The sequence below is a fragment of the Bidens hawaiensis genome, unplaced genomic scaffold (genome assembly GCF_021521415.1).
Source record: "Bidens hawaiensis isolate Kalapana, Puna unplaced genomic scaffold, B.hawaiensis_p1.1 tig00075234_1, whole genome shotgun sequence".
NCBI lineage: Eukaryota > Viridiplantae > Streptophyta > Magnoliopsida > Asterales > Asteraceae > Bidens > Bidens hawaiensis.
The window spans coordinates 21,755-26,916 of record NW_027503055.1 but is presented as its reverse complement, the minus strand read 5'-3'; positions in this window follow the sequence as shown (position 1 = coordinate 26,916).

Sequence of the window (5,162 nt, the reverse complement as noted above, 5' to 3'; positions counted from 1 at the left end):
GCGGAGCGCGGGCCTAAATCCTAATTATATTATAAGAAGTTGCATTAATAAGTATGACATGAGATCAACCTAACATTGCAACTAATTTGGTTGGTTATTGAATGTGTTAATGGGTCCTGATTGACTTTGGTATGTTTGGCAGGAAACTTTTAGGAACTTCAAACTTCAAGCTTTTAACAAAAGGCTCCAACTCATATGAATTGTATATGTTTCTATAGATGGAAAGTTCTTAATCATGTTGGAAATATTTTGGATTAATAATAATTATTAGTAATAAACTAATTATTAACGAGTTCAAAGAGTATAGATGAATGTGATATCGATACTCTGAAATATATGGTTAAGAACTTGAACTTTGGTGAAATGGAAAATGGGTTTGTCCAACATTGATAGAAGAAGAAACTAATTAGAAGTGACTTATAAGGAGGAGAACTCACAAGATTATATTCTTGTGCGACAAGACGTACTTGGTGGTATTAGCAAGGGTGTCGGGCACCCAACGCGCAAACGCTCGGGCAATGAGCGCAATGTGGCTCTTTAATGACACACTATGCACAGTGGTAACAGGTCGAGACAAGTGTCGTCAATGTCGATGACTCGCCCGCTATGTGTCGTGTTATGGACAAGTGTATACCACTGGTTGCCAAGTGAGGTGAGTCAGCACGCCACGTGTCAGCGCCTGAGCTCACCTCAGTTCAGAGTGACACGTGTCCAATAATGACACATCACACTTCACCTACTATAAATAAAAGGGTTGTGGTTGTTGGGCCGATTGAAGACACACTGACACAAATCTCAACACATCACCCGACCTAGCACCATAATGTAGTTCGGTTCATTAGTTTCCAACTTGCACGCTCTAGTTCTAGGTGTAGTTCGGGTGCTAGGTTAATCCCGGCAATACACATTACTTCGGCTGTCGTACCCTGAGAGACAGGCGTGTTCACCTAGTGGCCCGAAATATCTTTTAAGGGACATATGTTAAACATATATGTTGCTTTCGTTTATTTCTGTACTACTTTTTTCTTGATTCAGTTATGTAATTATATTTTACGTAAGGTTGGTTTCCTCCGTATATGTAATCAATAATCAATATTAATAAAAATTTAAAGTTTATTGTTATGCTCTAATTTTACAAACAATGGTTCTACAAAAACACATGTAATGGTTCCTTCGTTTACTTTCATTTTTTTATCAACGGGTTATTATATATGTTGGGAGCATTAATTTTCTTTCTCATAAATTATTCTCGTTTGTTTTAGGGGCTGTTTGTTTACATCTGAATGGAACCATTTAGATGTAAACATCTGATTCATTTAGACTTTAGACTGTTTGGTTCCAAACAGAAAAACATCTTAATGATTAAAATTAGGTCTGAATCATTCAGACTTATTGTTGTTGCTGAATGAGACAGATGCTTATTCAGATCTGACTCATTTAGATCTGAATGAACCAAACAGTCCTTTAGTTAAAAAAAGTACTATTGAGTGTAAGGAGAATAGCTAGATCATACACCCTTTTGGTCAATTTCTAACTTTTCAATGTAATGCTTTTGTCACAGCCCCCGACCCCTATACCCCGGGATGGGAAGCCGTGAACATTGATTGTTGGTATCGGTGTTTATTAAATTATATTGCAGCGGAAAATTTCATCAGAACGGTAGTTAGGAAAAATGATCAGAGTTATAAAAACACCATGATTTTTATTATGATAAAACAGGAATTTAATCCCTTTTGATACAAACATAAGTTTTGCATGGTTAAACCCTTATTTACAAAACACGTTTCTTTATTCTGGTGACAAGGCACTTATTTAAGCTGGAAGCCCGCAGACATCATTCCTTTGTCTCTAACAAGTCACCTGAAACATGTTTAAAATATTTGATCAGCAAGAAATACTGGTGAGTACATTCATTTGAAAATGACACAGATTACAGTTACAGCATTAAGATGTTTTTACATCTGCCTGCTTACAAATTACCGAAAGGTACTTGTCACTTGACCGTATCTATGACTGTGGTCATATTACTTATTGGATAACACTTGTCCAATAAGTAACGTGTAATAGCCCAGTAGGCAAGCCTTGTATACAACACCCCACAATACCAGTAGTAATCATCCCGTAAGTCTACAGATACTTAATCACTGTAATGTATTTAAAATACTTTAAAAATATATTTGAAAACATTTAGATCATTTGCCATGAGTTTTATAGGTTTTGAAATCATCATGACAATGTCGGAAAAATAGTTGTCTCACGCAAATGTGAGTTGTATAAAAACTCGAATGTCTCACCTTGCAAGTTTACAATTAAAGAAAACCTCCTGGTATTAAGCACCTAAGATAAACACAATATAGTATAACTAGATTAGTATAAAACCAATAATCATAACGATAATCACGAGAGTAGAAACTTTACACGATGGCACAATGTCATACCTTAATAGGCAGAGCTTTTGGATTCGTGTATATTTCTTTCGATCAGATAGGGTATCGTTACGACACTCGGGTATTATACTATCTCTTAATATTATATGTATGTGTGTGTTTTCAGAGAAAGAAAGAAATTTTGTGCGAAAAAATGAAGTCCCGTTCACTTCCTATTTATAGCAAGTTTCAGACCCCATCGCGGTACTCGATGGCCGTAAATAGAAAGCCGTCGCGTACCGCGAAGCATCTTATAGCTTCGCTGAGTCATCCTAGGCCTGCTACGTGGCACGCCACGTGGCTGGCTACGTGTCATCTGCGTAACCTTCACGTCGCGGTACGCGATGGGTAACCCAAACCCGTCGCGGTACGCGATGGAAGGATTTTTATTTTAATTTTCAAAATACTTCGCCCGAGCCCGTGCGCGTTCAGGTGCTTCGTACCCTCCGCTAGAACCACTGGGTGTGATATGCCTTATAAGAACATTAACATAGAAATTTTCTTCCTTATAAAGTGCTCACTAGTTTGTTAATCTAGCGATGTGGGACAAGAGTTTACAAACCTATTTATATTATGGTGGTTACTTCTCCATTTCTTTCCTCCACCAATGTGGGATGGAATTTTCTCATTTCATTTCCTTATTTTTTTTCCTTTAATTTATTTTGAGGCTTGTTATAGTCTCCCCTCCTTATTTTGAATCTCGTCCTCGAGATTTACTTGGAATAAGTGTGGGTACTTCCGTTTCATTTCGGATTCCAATTCCCAATTATATTCTGGTCCACGCTTTGAATCCCACTTCACTTTGACCAGAACTATTCTTTTATGCTTGAGATTCTTGATCTTTCTATCTTCAATTTGCAAAGGTTTCTCAACGAATTTCAACTTTTCATTTACCTTTATATCTTGAAGGGGTACTTCTAGTGTTTTATCAGCTAAACATTTTCTTAAGTTACTTACATGAAATACATCATGTATACTTGACATTTCCTCTGGTAATTCTAGCTGATAGGCTACTTGTCCAATTCGTTTGAGAATTTGAAATGGTCCAACAAATCGTGGACTTAACTTTCCTCTCTTACCGAATCGGATTACTCCTTTCCATGGAGATACTTTCAGTAGCACTTTGTCTCCAACTTGAAATTCCAATGGTTTGCGTCGATGATCCGCATAACTTTTCTAACGATCTCGTGCGGTCTTTAAACTTTCCTTAACCTGATCTATCTTATCAGTACTTTCTTGTATGATTTCAGGGCCTGATAATTGTTTTCCTACTATTTCTGCCCAACATACTGGAGTTCTGCACTTTCGTCCATAAAAGGGCTTCAAATGGGGCAGCGTTAATACTTGTATGATAGCTGTTATTATAGGAGAATTCTATTAGTGGAAATGGTCATCCCAATTTCCACCAAAATCTATTACACATGCTCTTAGCATGTCTTCCAATGTTTGTATGGTCCTTTCACTTTGACCATCAGTCTGTGGATAGTATGTTGTGCTCAAGTTTAATTTTGTTCCCATAGCTATTTGGAAACTTTTCCAAAAATGAGAAGTAAAACGGCTATCTCGATCCGATACAATGGATAATGGAACTCCATGTAATGAGACAACTTTGTCTGCATACATCTTAGCTAATTGTTCCATTTTGAAAGTTTCCTTCATTGGTATAAAATGAGCTGATTTTGTTAATCTATCCACAATCACCCAGATTGTGTCATTACCTCTTCTTGTAGTAGGTAATTTAGTAACAAAATCCATTGTTATTAATTCCCATTTTCATTCTGGCATTTCTAATTGTTGAAGTAATCCTGATGGCTTTTGATCTTCTGCTTTAACTTGTAAACAAGTTAAGCATTTTGAAACATAACTGGTTATGTCCTTTTTCATTCCTATCTACCAATAGATTTTCTTCAAATCTTGATACATTTTATCTCTTCCAGGATGCATTGTGTATTTGGATTTATGAGATTCTTCAAGAATCTTTTCTCGTAATCCTCCTATGATTGGTATCCAGATCCTGTTCCCCATTCGGAGAATTTCATCATTTCCTTTGACAAGTAGATCAATGGTACCATTTCTTTTCTCATCAGCAATATTATTTTCTTCTATTGCTTGTTTCTGAGCATTCTTTACTTCATCAATTAAATTGATTTGAAGTTCTAACCTTAGAGCTCGCACTCTTTTAGGTTTCTCATGCTCTTTTCTGCTTAATGCATCGGCTACTATATTTGTCTTACCTTTGCGGTATAGGATTTCACAATCATAGTCGCTAAGAATTTCCATCCAGCGTCTTTGCCTCATGTTAAGCTCCTTTTGCCCAAAGATATATTTTAAACTTTTATGATCTGTGAATACGGTAAACTTACTACCATATAAATAGTGTCTCCAGATCTTTAGGGCAAAAGTTATTGCTCCCAATTCTAAGTCATGTGTTGTGTAATTCTCTTCATGCTTCTTTAATTGTCTAGATGCGTAAGAAATGACTTTCTCACGTTGCATTAATACACATCCCAATCCTGATTTAAAAGCATCACAACAGACTGTGAAATCTTCAGTTCCTTCTGGTAGCGCGAGTATTGGGGCATTTGTTAACTTTTGCTTCAAAGTTATAAAAGCTTCTTCTTGCTTAGGTCCCCATTCAAACTTGACATTCTTACACGTTAACTTGGTTAATGGAACTGCTATTCGGGAAAAATTTTGAATGAAGCGTCTGTAGTATCCTGCTAATCCTAAGAAACT